The 15,681-nt window shown below is 46.4% G+C and overlaps 1 protein-coding gene and 1 long non-coding RNA gene across 6 annotated transcripts in view; one reads left to right on the plus strand and one right to left on the minus strand.

Moving 5' to 3' along the window:
• MEF2D (myocyte enhancer factor 2D) overlaps positions 1–15,681 on the minus strand; it is a 140,631-nt gene that overhangs the window by 41,539 nt on the left and 83,411 nt on the right. The gene's annotated exons all lie outside the window — the stretch shown is intronic.
• Positions 11,163–14,732, plus strand: LOC307205183. Its single transcript, XR_013833943.1, has 2 exons — positions 11,163–12,028; positions 13,559–14,732. It is a non-coding gene; the product is annotated as an uncharacterized lncRNA (long non-coding RNA).

A 15,681-nucleotide genomic window follows, 5' to 3' on the forward strand; every position in this document is an offset into this window, starting at 1 on the left:
CTCACAGTGGTCAAACAGATGACTGTAGAAAACCAACACCATAACTTGCTGTAGGGGTGAATTTGGGATTCATTGGGGCTGCCAGGGCTGCTTGAGTCCAGACACCCAAGCACCCACGCCTAAAAGGCAGTATGCATGACATTTCTTCCAGTCCTATGGGCCCAGCTGTCTGCTGCATGTAGATGCTGCTTTTGGAGTGTAAAAGAGAGGCCCTGGTATTTCTGTGAACTCCAAGGCAATGGAGTCTGCAGAGTGGGGGAAGGGGAGGAAGAGAGGAGGGGAGAGATTCTATAGTGCTGAGGAGGAGACAGATGGAAGCTCAGTTGGGGACTCGGGTGAAATTTATTTTCCCTTTGATTCCGGGCTACGTGGCTTCCAATAGTGAGAACAGCCTGTGTGTTTTCGTAGCATCTGCCTGCTGAGGATCTCAAAGAATTTGGTTGATAGGAGAAGAGTGAGAGATACGGCACGCACGAGCAACCAGAGAAAGCAGGTGGGCCAGTCTCCTGCTCCACATTGCAGAGGCTGAAACCAAACTAGCAGCAAATCAAGTGTTAAAGCCAGGCAGTCCCACTTCAGGATGGGAGGCAGCGGAGATGGTATGCTCAGACATACAGGCTCCTCTTCTCACAAAGGCCAGCGTCTCCCAAACTGGGCAGTACCATTGGGGGGGGGGCTGGGGCTGGGATTCCCTAAGGGGGTGCTAAGAGACTTTAAAGAGCTGGGATCACTGGCTCAAGTTCGTCAACTGTGTTGAATTAATTAAACTAAATAGTTTTAATTGGATTTTGAATAAATGTGCAATGAATTGTTACTGTTTTGAATTTTATTGCAGTGTTATCTTCCTTAGGGGACCATGCAAGCCATTATACTGGATAATGTTTTTAATTGGGTAAGGGAGGGGGCACAGGGGATGAGTTTATGGAACCTAGGAGGAGGAGGCTCCAAAAGGTTTGGGAACCACTAACATGGACTATCAAGGAAGAAGGCTCAGATGAACACTTTCCCCATATATGCTAGTTTGCACCATGCAGAGAAGGCTACGGTTTGAGGGTTTCTTTGGGGGCGAGGGCGGGAGAAGAGACATTCTTATGTCTAATCCCCAGCTTGCAGGTGAAAGTGGAAGAGTCCATACAGCTCAGTTTCAATATCTTTACCCAATACAATGACTGAAAACACTGGGCATCCCTGTCTCCCAAAATCTTTTAATTGTGCATTCTTGATTATTTGTGCTTGTTAACAGTTATAGACAAACCACCTCTAATGCTCTTTGCACCTGGCAGGACCTTTGAGGTGGACACACGGCAGGCTCTTCTTATATTCACAACAACAACAACAACAACAACGTGCGGTAGGTTAGACTGAGAGACATTATAATAGTGGGAATTACTTGCATAAAATGTGCATTTTAGGCAAAATTGCATGCACAACTGTGTATATTAGGTGAAATGCACACAAAAATACTGAAGCCTCGGCGGGGGGGGGGGGGGGAGGAAGTTGATTTTGGAAATGGAAAAATGAGAGAAACTGAAATTGACAATATTTGTTCATCCAAGCAGCAGAATAAGACTGGTTGTCTTGAGTCACTTGAGTCCAGCAGCATTCTGGGCTGAACTGGCAAGAAGCCGTCCTGGTGAATCCCCACAGTGCCTTGCAAGACCCACCCAGAGCCTCCCGCTCCCCCTGAAAGTGGTTAAACCATGAGTAGGCAAACTAAGGCCTGGGCGCTGGATCCGGTCCAATCGCCTTCTAAATCCGGCCTGTGGATGGTCCAGGAATCAGTGTGTTTTTACGTGAGTCTCCTTTTATTTAAAATGCATTTCTGGGTTATTTGTGGGGCATAGGAATATGTTCATTTCCCCCAAAAAATATAGTCTGCCCCCCCCACAAGGTCTGAGGGACAGTGGACCGTCCGCCTGCTAAAAGGTTTTCTGACCCCTGGGTTAAACAGTCAGATTAAAGCTCCGTCCCAGCCGCTTCTCTAACCTTGCCTGTGAATTTTTCCTTATTGCCCATCACATGCAGAGGGGGGCCACCCTTCCCAGCGCTGTCCTTTGGCAATGTCACCTCCCCACCCGTTCTCAGCTGGACGGATCCTGCCTCCCGCTTTGGCTCCTGACAAATGGAGACAGGCTTGGCTGCCCTTCTCGCCTGATGAAGCCACTTGATCCATGACAGGATGCCCCTGAACACGCCACTGCAGAGGGCAGGCAAGCTGAAACCTGAGACGCCTCAGAGGATTCACTCCTTACCAGGCTCTCTGCCTGTGTGTCAAGGTGGGGCGAAGGGATAGGAGAAGTAAAGGGAGAAGCAGAGCAAACAACCAAAAGGTCCAAGGAATTAATTCCCTGCTTGACAATGCCGTTGTAGACTTCTTGTCCAAAGAATTGGTCTTGTATATTACCGTGGCAGCTCAAATAGTAATTGCAACTCAATGGGAAACAGCCAAAAAAATCTTACACTGAACTTTTCAGTACCACTCACTCTGGAATACAGCTATAATGGAAAAAATGGCACATAATTTGAGATTTTGACAAGGATGAGAACCTCCAGAAATCTTTCATATGATTTGGCATTCCTTTACTATGTATAAAGCGGGACAACCCTTGTCACAAGTCTGGCAATCTGTACTTGATAAGCAAATGTTACTTTCTTTTTGTGAAGACATTTATTCTTGCTTCTTTCTTCTATGACTTAGATTTTTTTTTTTTTTGTTACTTTAAACCATCTGTAACTGAACTTATTTTTAAGTGCCTATTTTAAAGTTTTGCTTTCCGTCTTTTAATTTTCATCTATTGTTGCTACTGTTCTCTCTGTTTTATATACATTATACAATGGGGAAAAAATATTTTAAAAAGGCTAAACAAAACCCTGCTACAGAAAAAAAAAGTGGGTTGAAGAGGGGATATAGCAGAGGTGTATAAAATTAGACATGGAGTGGAGGAAGAGGTTTCCTCACTCTCGCATAGTACTAGAATCCAGTGTAGTGCTCTAAAGCTGCTGTGTATCCAAATATTCTGGACAGACAACAGAGGTCCTTCATGGAGCCTGTAGTTAAACCCTGGGATTCACTGCCACAAGAGGTAGCAACGACCACCAACATGGAGGGCTACCCAGAGGAAATTAATGGAGGATAAGGCTATCAGTGGCTACTAGGTACCATGGCTATGTTCTCCCTCCATTATTGCAGGTGGTCTGCTTCTGAATACGAGCTGCTGGGGCCTGCAGCTGAGGACAGCACAGTTGCACTCATGTCCTGCTTACTGGCCTCCTACTAGGACACCTTGGTTGACCTTTGCAAGAACCAGATGCTGGGCTAGATGGGTCTTTTGTCTGGTCCACCAGCCTGGATCCTCTTATTTTATTTATTACAGGTATACCCAACGTTTGAAATTCGCCAGGCACATTTTGCACCTGGCTATCAGCTGCTTGCGACCTAGTGAAGACACCTGGGCGCCAAGATAGTGCCTGACGTCTCTGCCATCTGGAGGTGCATGCCTGGGGATCCTTGGGTCTTGCCTGTTTTCACACACTAGCAACACATCCTGCAGAATTCTACCCATTACATTTGATCTGTACAATCAGAATGAATTTCAGGAGGTCAAAAGTCGTACTGAAAAATGTGACTTTCAAGCCGTCTGATGCAAAAATGGCATCCCGTTTTGCTGACTGTAACCCTGGTTTAAGGAGCCATTTGTCGCCTAGCTTAAATATCTGAGTTTCTAACACTGGATACCCCATTTTCTCCAAGCAGCTCAAGGTGGTGTACATTGTTTTTCAGAGATGCTATTAAAGCTGGAGCATGAAGCAGCTTTGCAAAAGAGGCCAAGCCCTTAGGAGGTTCACCACAATCCCACAGGCAAAAATAACAGGCTGGTTTTTGTTTTTGTTAGTTTTTGCAAGGGAGGGGGCAAGCTAGGAAAGCAGGGCCCAGGTCTGCGAATGCCTCTCTTTCTGCATTCTGCCAGAAGCAGCCCGGGCCCCACCTCCCTCCCTCCCTCTCTCTCCTAACAAGATTGGGCTCTAATCGCCTCACCCCTTCAGAGCGCAAAGATGGCACACGACACAGCTGTTCCCCGCCACGTGAGGTGGCTAAGCCGCCCCATACTTTGTCTTCTGGGCTCGCTGCCTCAGAGCCAGCAGCAGTCACGTTGCCAGGGTCTCTGGCCTGCTCCGCGTCAAGCGAATCACTTCATTTCAGAATCAAGGCAGGGGTCAGCGGCCGGCTCTGACCTCCTCCTCCTCTTTCGCCAGCCTGTGCCGATAGACAGGAAAGGCTGCTTAGGCAGGCGGCGTTATGAAGGAGGTTTCGGCTGCAGACTGTAGGCTGCCCGTTAAGCCGAGCGGCCTCTTGCTATTTGCCCATCTGGCTCCCTGGCAAGAGAGGGGGATAAAGTGGTTCCACTGTAGCTGCCAAGTGGTTCCACAGAGAACCAGGGGGTGGAGGTGAGGTGCTTCTCAGTCCAAAGGGCACCAGAGTGGCACTCACTACTTCACCAGCCTTGCTTATCTCTCTCTTGCTTATCTCATCCAACATCAGAACAGCCTGACTCATGGAGGCTGTCAGTAGCTACCAGCCACAATGGCTATGCTCTGCCTCCACAGTAGGAGGCAGCAATGCTTCTGAATACCAGTTACTGGAAAACACATGGGATAGGATAGGGCTGTTGTGCTGGGGTCCTGCCTGGGGTCTCCCGCGGGCATCATCTAGGTGGCAACCGTGAGAACAGGTTGCTGGACTAGGCAGGTCATTGGCCTGACCCAGCTGGCTCTTCTTGTGCTCTTATATAACCTAATGCCCCTCCAGATGTTTTGGACAACAACTCCCTTTAAGCTGCGGGCAATGGGAGTTGTAGCCCAAAACATCTGGAAGGCTTTGCTGCAGACTAGTTAATGCTGCACATCAAATCTCTCTTGCCTGCCTTTTCCTGTCTCTCCCTTCTGGACCTTTCCTGTCCATCTATAAGCTGCCCCCTTCAGAGACGCCAAACTGCTGGAATGTTAACAGCCCATTTTCCTAGAAGTTACTCGCAAAAAAGAAACCAAAATAAAAATTAACTGTTTGGGCAATCCTCTCTTTAGGAGTTTGGTTAATGCAAAACATTGAACCCTTAATAAGAGCAGCCTCTGGAGAAGAGGTGTATCTCAGTACAGTGGTACCTCAGGTTACATACGCTTCAGGTTACAAACGCTTCAGGTTACAGACTCCACTAACCCAGAAATACTACCTCGGGTTAAGAACTTTGCTTCAGGATGAGAACAGAAATTGTGCTCCGGTGGCGCGGCAGCAGCAGGAGGCCCCATTAGCTAAAGTGGTGCTTCGGGTTAAGAACAGTTTCAGGTTAAGAACGGACCTCCGGAATGAATTAAGTTCTTAACCTGAGGTACTACTGTATTAGAGCATGTGCTCTGCATGCACCAGGTCCCAGGTTCAAGAAAGACTCTATGTCTGAAACCCTGGAGAGACACTGCCAGTCAGTGTAAACAATACTGAGCTAGATGGACCAATGGCCTGTCTCTGTACAAGGCCTCTGTTATGTTGGGTTAGGTCCATCTTTTCTAGCAACCCACTTCACACAGGTACTTCCAGGAGGACAGGGAAGTGAGAATCCCTTGTGTTTGTCCCTGACATCTTGAGGTACACTGGTCCTAAATCTGGATATTCCACTTAAAGGTAGCAAAGTGCCATGGAGAGAGCTCCCTCGCCTAAAATCTGTTCAGACCTTCGTGAGGTTGTATCTAGTCCAGGCAGCACCTCTGAATGCCGTTTCTCTGCTTACCTCCATGCCTGATATTCAGGATATACTTGTTCAGCACATGGAAGTACTATTCATTTATCTTGGCAAATAGTTGCTGCTCCTTCAGACAGGGGCAGGACTAGAGCAAGACATTTGGTGCCCCCAACAAAACATCCCCTGTGTACCATCTCCCCGCCCCTGCCAAGTCAAGGTGCGTAATACTCAAGGCCGGCCAATACATCTCGGCACTCGGGGCAGAAAATCCCACAAGTGCCTCTCCCCAGGAGTAAAAATGCAATAAATTACATAAACAACAATTTGCTGCCCCTTCATGGCCTCACTGTCATATATACAATGGAGGCATCATTTTCAATGCAACCCTCGTCACAAGCCTGGCAAATCTGGAACTATACTTGATGATCAGATAACGCTGATATTCTTTACTTGGACTTTGTTATTTTTAACCTGTGTGCATATTCTATGTGACTATTTTATAGTTTTGTTTTTCATCTTTTAATTTTCACCTGCTGTTGTAACTGCTCTCTGTTTTATATACGATATAAAATGAAATAAAAATTATTCTACCCCCTCCTCACAAAAAAAGCACCTCACTGCCTAATGGTAAGGTCAGCCCTGTAGAAGGAGCACTTTATACATGCTCAGAGGCACTCTCTCCATCAGCCTGTCCCCACCCCTTCCAACAGAGAGGAGCTGGATGTACTCTGCATTACTCTGAAGACTTTTTGCTAAAAAAAGAAAACTCACATCTCCTTTTGGAGAAGTATTTAGACCAGCATGAGAGAAATATTTTAAAAACGAGAGATGGCGACCCTCTATTGCTCAGTGTCTTATCTGCATTCAAAATCTGCTATCTTCTCCATAGGCTCCAATAGGCCCTGTGTTCTGGTTTCTCTCCATGATCAATCCAAGTTGCTATCTGTAGATCTGCACATACCTTGGCAGCATTCTCCTTAAGGCAAAATGGTAGTGTTCTCATTCACTCATGGGGGCCCAGCCAACCCTTTCGTACAAAGCAGCTGCTGAGTTAGGCCCCATCTGCACTACACATTTAAAGCAGTATCATACCATTTTAAACAGTCGTGACTTTCCCCCAAAGAATCCTGGGAGTTGTAGTTTGTCAAAGGAGCTGGGACCCCTTATTCCCCTCTCACAGCCACAATGCCCAGAGTTCCCTGTGATGAGAGATTGCCTGTTAAAACTACTCAGAAGTAGATGGGTCTCTCTCCAGCCCTACTTAAACTGAGAGTAGTTGGCTAAGATGGGGGAAAACAGCATTTATACAGCTGAGAGACTGAAGACAAAAACAAACAAAAAGGTTAAGAATGACTGACTTCCATTTATTGTTGTTCTGAAGACTACACCCAGACTTCTATACATTCTAAAGAGGCAGCGTTCTGTTTGGTTTGTTGCTGCAAAGGATCTTGCGCCATATGTAAGATTTTATTAAGGCACTAGTCCACTCTAATCTACAACATCTTATGCCAGCCTTAGCCAACCTGGTGCCCTCCAGATATTTTGGACTACAAGTCCCTTCCAGCCCCAGATGATGGGAGTTGTAATCCAAAATATCTGGAGGGTGCCAAGTTGGTGAAGGCTGGCTTTGGCCACAGTAAAATTTTCTAGCCTTTTTTTAAAGGTGCCACAAACCCCTTTGATATTTTCGAAATAATTTAGATACTGCTCAGTAGAGAAGTTTATCCTTGTTGTAAATAATGGGGAGTGTTCAGAGCAGGTCTGTTGACGTCAAATGGACTTAAGTCAATCATGAATAACTCAAGTCCATTGATTTCAATAGGTCACCTCTGAGTCTGTCTGAGCTGGATACAACCCAACAGCTTTTCATTTCTATCAATATTTAATGATTGTGTATTTATTCATGCAATTTATACATCTATGTATTTCTATCAATATTTCATACAGTATTTGTATCAATATTTCATACACACATGGTACTGTGCTGTTTATTTGAATAAATTTATTTTTTTAAAAAAATCAATTTTGTTCTCCCTTCCTCATATTTGCCCTGAGCACCACTTAGGAGCTTTTCAACACAACCTTCTTTTCTTTCAGTTCATTCCCGCCTTCTTCTGCAGGGTTCACGTGCACACATTTGCACAGATAAACCCTGAAAAAACCATCCCAACCAGGAATATCTCAAAACTCTCCATCACTGCAAGAACAGAAGGTAATGGATAAGAGGACTTCTCTCCTCCCCTCCCTGCAACTCAGGATTCAGGACATATAAAGGAACATATTTCTTCATGTAAATTATGGAACTTGCTCCCACAGGAAGCAGTGATAGTCACAGACTTGGATGGCTTTGAGAAAGGATTGGACAAACTTATGGAAGAGAATATCAATGGCTACTAGCCATGATTGCTATGCTCTGCCTCCTCGGTCAGAGGCAATAATGCTTCCATTTGCTGGAAACCACAGGAGAAGAGATGGCTCTTGTGCTGAGGTCCTGCTTGCGGGTTTCCCACAGACACCTGATCAGCCACTGTGAGAACTAGAAGAGACATTGGCCTGATCCAACAGGCTCTTCCTGTGCTGGTGGGGCTCATTTGACAACAATGAGCCTTTAATGTCACTGGCCCAGTGCTGTGGAACACTCAACCGATAGAGATTCACGGAACCAACTTTAACTTTTTATTTTTTTTCCATAATATTTTATTAATTTCCCAAAAATAACAAACTTTTAAATGCCAACTTTTAAAGGCCTGCTGAAAGGTTTTCTATTCCTCTGAGCCTATGCAGGTGCTTAAGAGTACATCCCCCACAATGGCCTTTTAAATTTCTTTTTGCCTTTAACTTGTTTTTTTAACTTTTTATGTTGCTATTTGTTTGGCTTTATATTTTTGTAAACTGCTATGATATATTTTTATGATACAGTGGTATATAAATATTTTAATAAAAAAAATAAATGTTATGTTAACTCAGCACAGCAGAGGCACATTGACTCCTCCAAAGGAATGTGAAAACTACTGGCTACTTCCCCCCGTCCCCCTTGAAGCAAGATTGCTGGCCACCCAGAAGACTAAAACCTTGTCAAAAGCAATAGGTAAAGGTAAAGGTACCCCTGCCCGTACGGGCCAGTCTTGACAGACTCTGGGGTTGTGCGCCCATCTCACTCAAGAGGCCGGGGGCCAGCGCTGTCCGGAGACACTTCCGGGTCACGTGGCCAGCGTGACATCGCTGCTCTGGCGAGCCAGAGCCGCACACGGAAACGCCGTTTACCTTCCCGCCAGTAAGCGGTCCCTATTTATCTACTTGCACCCGGGGGTGCTTTCGAACTGCTAGGTTGGCAGGCGCTGGGACCGAGCAACGGGAGCGCACCCTGCCGCAGGGATTCGAACCGCCGACCTTTCGATCGGCAAGCCCTAGGCGCTGAGGCTTTAACCCACAGCGCCACCTGCGTCCCGTCAAAAGCAATAGAAAATAAATAAAAAATTCAGTGATGAATTTCTGAAATCCTCACAACAACCCCATGAAGTAGGGGAGTGTCAGTCTCCCATATTGTGGGCAGGGGGGCGCTGAGGGAGAACAGCTTAACAAAGCCACCCTCCATGCGAGTTCCTGGCAGAGGCAAGATTTGAAGTAGGGACCTCCTGATTCACAACTCAGCCTCTTCACTGCCAGGATGCTATGGAAACACCGAGCTTGTCAGGCTTCCAAACTCCGTATGCTGCCATTGTTTGCGAGGTTTCTTGGCACAGAGGTAATTATGGTTCTTTTCTATTCTGCAGCCCCCACCGCCCCTCCTAGGGTTCATCTATCCCTTCCCCCATTAAACCACAGGCTTCCTCCAGTTTCATTTCTTCAGCTGTCAAAAGGCAGCTGGCACACAACCCCTTCACCTGTTCAGACCACAAGCAACCGCGTACTCCCTCTTGAAGACTGGAGAAAGAAGAGGGGGTCTCCAGTTGGCTGTGTGGAACTCCTAACCCAGAGAGCCCTTTCTTCATGTCTTTCATTATGAAATTTATTGCAAGAAGGAATTAAGCCCTGGTCACTTCTAGACAACATGTTTATTGAGCATTCATCCAAATATATTCGCTAAGGAGGTTAGGTGGCACCGGCTATTTACTGCACATTCACCTAAGAGCATAGAGCCAATGGCCCATCTAGTCCAGCAGGACCTGCCGTTCCAGAATTCTGGTATTCTAAAGCATTGCTGGCCCCAGAACACTTCTAGCTGCTGCATTCTGGACCAGCCAAAGTTTCCAGACACTTTTCAGGGGAAGCCCTACAGAAAGCAGGTAAAACACGGGTGGTACTGTGGTCTAAACCACTGAGCCTCTTCTGCTTACTAATCATTAGGTTGGTGGTTCAAATCCGCATAACGGTGGTGAGCTCCTGTTGCTCTGTCCCAGCTTCTGCCTACCTAGCAGTTTGAAGGCATACCGGTGCAAGTAGAAAAATAGGTACTGCTACAGTGGGAAGGTAAACAGTGTTTCCGTGCGCTCTGGCACTCGTCACGATCCTCCGTGAGCCAGTAGCAGTTTAGTCATGCTGGCCACATGACGCAGAAAAGCTGTCTGTGGACAAACGCCAAGATGAGTACCGCACCCCATAGTCACCTTTGATTGAACTTAATGGTCCAGGCGTCCTTTACCTTTTACAGAGAGCACATTGTAGTAATACAACCTTTCACAACTGGGTGTCAAGAAGGGCCAGTGATCAAGAATGGTGGGAGTTGTAGTCCAACAACACCAGGAGGGTACAAGATTGGAAAAGGATGCCTGATCCCATTTGAGACATCACTGTGGCCAGATCGGACTTCTCTAGAGTGCTTCCTAGAACCATCACATCCAAAGACAGACACCTTCCTCACCTATCCCAGAAGAGATTAAGAACTTCAGTAAGCCTAAACCTCACCAGGTAGCAAAGTGTCTACCTAGGTCACTAGCTTTCCATCCAGAACGAACACACACAGATCCAGCACAAGTCCTGGTACCAGGCAGGGCCTGAAATAGACTCATCATTTGCCACAGATGTCATGAAATCCTGATCTATTCTTCTGAGAGTGCAGCCTTAGAACAGATACTGAACTCCCCTAGCCACCAGTTTAGGGGATCTCATTACCATGCCAACACCACCCCTAAGCAGACCTTCCACTTTTAGAGGCAGCATGTCTCCAGATAACAGCTAGGAACCTAGGATGCTGTCTTAATTCAAGTCAGACCATTGGGTCAATCAAACTTAGTATTGTGCACGCGGACTGGCAGCATTTCCCAACATTTCAGACAGAGTCTTTTCTCAGCCCTACTTGGGCATTCCAGGGTTTGAACCTGCGAGTTTCTCCATGCAGAGAGGATGCTCCACCACTGAGCCGTGGCCCTTCCCCCCAAAATAATACAATGGCTTGGTTGGCCACTGCAGGAAAACAGGATGCTGAACTCAATGAAGCCACCTTGGTCAGATGGGGCAACCAGGCTCTTGCTAAGCTGCAGAGAACAAGTGGTGGTGTAGTGGTTGGCGTGTCACGCTAGGACCTGGGAGAGACCAGGATTCAATTCCCCACTCAGTCAGGAAGCTCTCTAGGTGTAAATTTAGGTCAGCCACAGTCTAATGTGCCTCACAGGTTTGTTGTGGGGTTTAAATGGGGGGTACCATGTATACCACATTCAGCTCCTTGTAGAAAAAGGAGAAAGATAAACACCATAAATTAAATAAAAAGTATGTTCTTAACAGCCGGAATAGTGCAAATGGAGGTCCATCCTATCTAAGCATACATCACATTCAGATATTATTTTGCTGTTGAACAGACTTCCCCAACCAGCAACTTATTTCTTTACTGTCTTTCCAGTAGTGGTGAAGTTGGGGGTCGATAGATATGCAGAAGCAATGGCTGGGGCTGTCTTGACTAGGGCTGACGGGATCTGTGGTTGAAAAGGGCTGTGCTAGCTGGTGATTGGAGTCCAAAACAGCCTGTCAAAACATCTGGAAGCCACCAGGTTGGCCAAGGCTGCACTAACCTCACATCTGCAGCAACGCAGCCAACTCTTAAGGGGTGGGAGGGAAAGGAAGAGGGGAGGGCAAGGCAGAACAATGATAAAAGGCTTTCACTCAGTTTGGGGCTAAGATAGGATTTAGTCAGGCCTCCTCACCCTCATCTGGAGGCATTAACCTTTTAAGACGAAGAGGGTAATCAAATCTCCTTCTCCAGGGTGTAAGCCGTGTGCACCAAGGACTGTGGAAGGAATTACTGGACCGTCCAGGCTGGCATAACTGAAGGAGGATTTCTGTCTCTCTCCCAACACATCAAGGTACCAGCCGCTTCTCCAGCCGGTCGGCCAGGCCCTGAGGACCAGTGGACTGATCTGCAATGGCAAATCCCCTCTGCAAATCCCTGTAATGTCATTAGGGACTATTACAGGCTCGGCATCCTTGCCTTTGGCTTCTGCCAACTCTCCCAGCCCAGTGAAAAACCACCCACTCATGTCCCCTGCAGGAGGGGCAAATCCAGCACTGGAATAGGACATCATTTTCAATGACCCCTCTTGATCAGGGACAGCCCTGAGTTTCTGGGATCTCTTGCAGATAAGCACCACTGTCTTATATCTTGATTTGTGGAGATGATGTGGATGCTTTTAGAAAACACAGACCCCAGGAGCCTCTGTCCTTCTGCCTTAACTTGTCCCCCTGCCATTCCCAAGTCTCTAGAAGTTTAATCTCTTGACAGATGTGGCAGATGAATCATGACCCCAGGCCCAGGGTAACTCACATATAGATCTAAGGCACAGGGTTGGATTCAATAAAGTTAAACTCAGAGTAGACCTAAGTTAGCCCTGTCCATTATTTTCAATGGGCCTGTTCTGAGTAGGACTAGCACTTGATACAACACACAGCCTTCCCACTGCATGTTTCATTTTGTGCCACTGGTAAAGTACACTAGAAAAAAAATCTGCATGCTTTCAGGGCGCTTTGTGGAGTTTGTGCTGGTTTTGCACCACTGTCCTACATCTGTGCAAAATGGGCTACAGCGGAATAACTGAGTACAGTGAAGGCACATACATTGAAGGCACAGAAATACACATGCCCAACCTCAGATTCTGATGGTTTGTGTGAGTGTAAACACACTGCAAGGTGGCAATAGCTGGCTGTTATGAGGTTTTCCAGGGATGCGGGTGGCACTGTGGGTTAAACCACAGAGCCTAGGACTTGCTGATCAGAAGGTGGGTGGTTCGAATCCCCACGGCGGGGTGAGCTCACGTTGCTCGGTCCCCCCTCCTGCCAACCTAGCAGTTCGAAAGCACATCAAAGTGCAAGTAGATAAATAGGTACCGCTCCGGCGGGAAGGTAAATGGCGTTTCCGTGCGCTGCTCTGGTTCGCCAGAAGCGGCTTGGTCATGCTGGCCACATGACCCGGAAGCTGTACGCCGGCTCCCTTGGCTAATAAAGCGAGATGAGCGCCCCAACCCCAGAGTCGTCCATGACTGGACCTAATGGTAAGGGGTCCCTTTACCCTTATGAGGTTTTCCAGAAACCTTTAGAATGCTTTCAGTACTCACTGAGAACCAGCCACATGCAATGTCTCCCATGGGAACATTTCTGGCTCTAAAGACACTGCAGTAAAAGCAGGCCAGCAGGTATGCGAGTCCAGCACCTTGCTGAAATTAAGCAGGTATGTATCTGGCCAGTGCCTGAATGGGTGACTGCTTGGGGACCACATGCACACCACTTTGGGTTCTGTGACTGAAGAAGAGCTGCAGACAAATGTAACAAAATAAATAATAAGCCAGGTACTTTAACCTGCTAGCCTGAAGAAGCCTCTCTAACAGATCTTCCTTCAACAGCTCTCTCCCGCAAAGCTTAGCTACACAAACAGCAGCTCAATGGAAAGAGATGAGAAACTGGCAATCGATTTGGCCCTGCACTCTGACACAGAATGCCTCCCCTCCTTCCTGACGGGATTGTGGAACCTGGACTCAATCAAAGCCCCCAAAGAACTGGAAAGTATTTTCCATTCACTTTTACTGCTTCAAATAACCATGGAAAGACATACATCCAGCTTGTCCTTGGCACCTAGCGCTGGCCTTCCCTCTGTTGCAAAGCATGACCACTCCAATAAAAAGTTCCAGCAGCTTTCTTAATAATAATTGCCAATAGGAAGTTTCCTGCTAGCCTTACAAAAACCAAACCAAACAAAATGCTTTGAACTGGGGTGCTTTCACAATTTCTTCTCCTCCTCAATCACCCCTTCCCCCACCATTTTTTGTTTTGTTTTTAAATATGCTTTTATTAAAACATTTTCTTGGGTAATAACAGTACATGCAGAGTCTCTGTTTTCAAGCCATAGTATCCTTCAGACAAGTCAGTCATATTCAGAGTGAGACGTTACTGTTACAGGGAAAATGGCTCCCCCAAACTTTTAAGAAGTAAAACTCAAAAGACCCGTTGTTCCAAAGGGAACAGGAAAACCACCCCAACCAAATTTGCCTGCCATTGCTTGTTATGGGCAGCATAATGTCCTGTTTGGAATTAAGTGCACTGAAAGGGGTGTGTATAAAAACCAAAACTCCGCACCAAGAAGACAGCTATAATAGGATGAAGGACTAAGGCAGGGAATCTGGAAGCCTGCAGTTCCATTCTTGCCCCTGCCAGGAACTAACTAGGGAAGCCCCCTCTTCCCCTTAGCCTCATACTCATATTGCAGATAGGAATAATAGAATCATAGAATCTTAGAGTTGGAAGGGACTCCAAAGGTCATCTAGCAATGCAGGAATCTCAGCTAAAGCATCCATGGCAGATGGCCATCCAACCTCTTGTTTAAAAACCTCCAAGGAAGGATAGTCCACCACCTCTCAGGGGAGTCTGTTCCACTGCTGAACAGCTCTTACTGTCAGAAAGTTTTCCAAAATGTTTAGTCAGAATCTCCTGTCTTGCAACTTGAAGCCATTGGTTCGAGTTCTACCCTCCAGAGCAGGAGAAAACAAGCATGCTTCCTCTTCCATGTGATGACAGCCCTTTAGATATTTGAAGATGGCTATCATATCTTTTCTCAGTCTCCTCTTTTCCAACCTAAACATACCCGGCTCCTTCAAGCGCTCCTCATAAGGCTTAGTTTCCAGACCCCTGATCACCTTGGTTGCCCTCCTTTGTTCCAGTTTGTCAGCATCCTTCTTAAATTGTGGTGCCCAGAATTGGACACGGTATTCCAAGTATGGTCTGACCAAGGCAGAATAGAGTGGTACTATTAGTTCCCTTTATCAGAACACTAGACTTCTGTTAATGCAGCCTAGAATAGCATTAGCTCTTTTTGCTGCTGCATCACACGTTTACTTATGTTAAGCTTGCTGTCCACCAAGACCCCTAGATCCTTTTCACATGTACTGCTCGTAAGCCAGGTGTCCCCCATCCTATATTTGTGTATCTGTTTCTTCCTAAGTGCAGAACCTTACATTTGTCCCTAACACCATTGCCCTACCGCACAGGGTAGTTGTACTGAGAACTAGATCATGCAAAATGCCTTGAACTCTCTCAAGTGCTGCATGAATGCCACATGGGATCATTATTAGGGCTGCCACTCAACTGAAAGAAATCTTAATGGAAGAATCATGTGCGTTTTAATTAATTTATTCAATAATAAATTTGCAAATGACGAAATGCTTCCATGATGCAAATGAAGAAAGCTCCATTTATTATTATTTATTTTAAAAAGGCTTTACTTTGATGGTACATGCACTTGCTGCAGCAGGCAAGACAGTTTCCCTCCTGTATGTGAGAGAGGGGGCAACGGAGGGCAGGAAGACAATGCCTCGTTCAAGATGGGCACCCTTCGTGGATTTGTCCATGTAAAAGTAATAAACAATTTAATTTGGAAAATGTCTATCTGATTAGTTTGGGAGCACCTTTTTTAAGATTTTAAAAATCACGCTACGTTGATTTATCAAGTAACACCCCTAATTATTATTACGAG

Source organism: Podarcis cretensis (assembly GCF_951804945.1).
Source record: "Podarcis cretensis genome assembly, chromosome: 16".
NCBI lineage: Eukaryota > Metazoa > Chordata > Lepidosauria > Squamata > Lacertidae > Podarcis > Podarcis cretensis.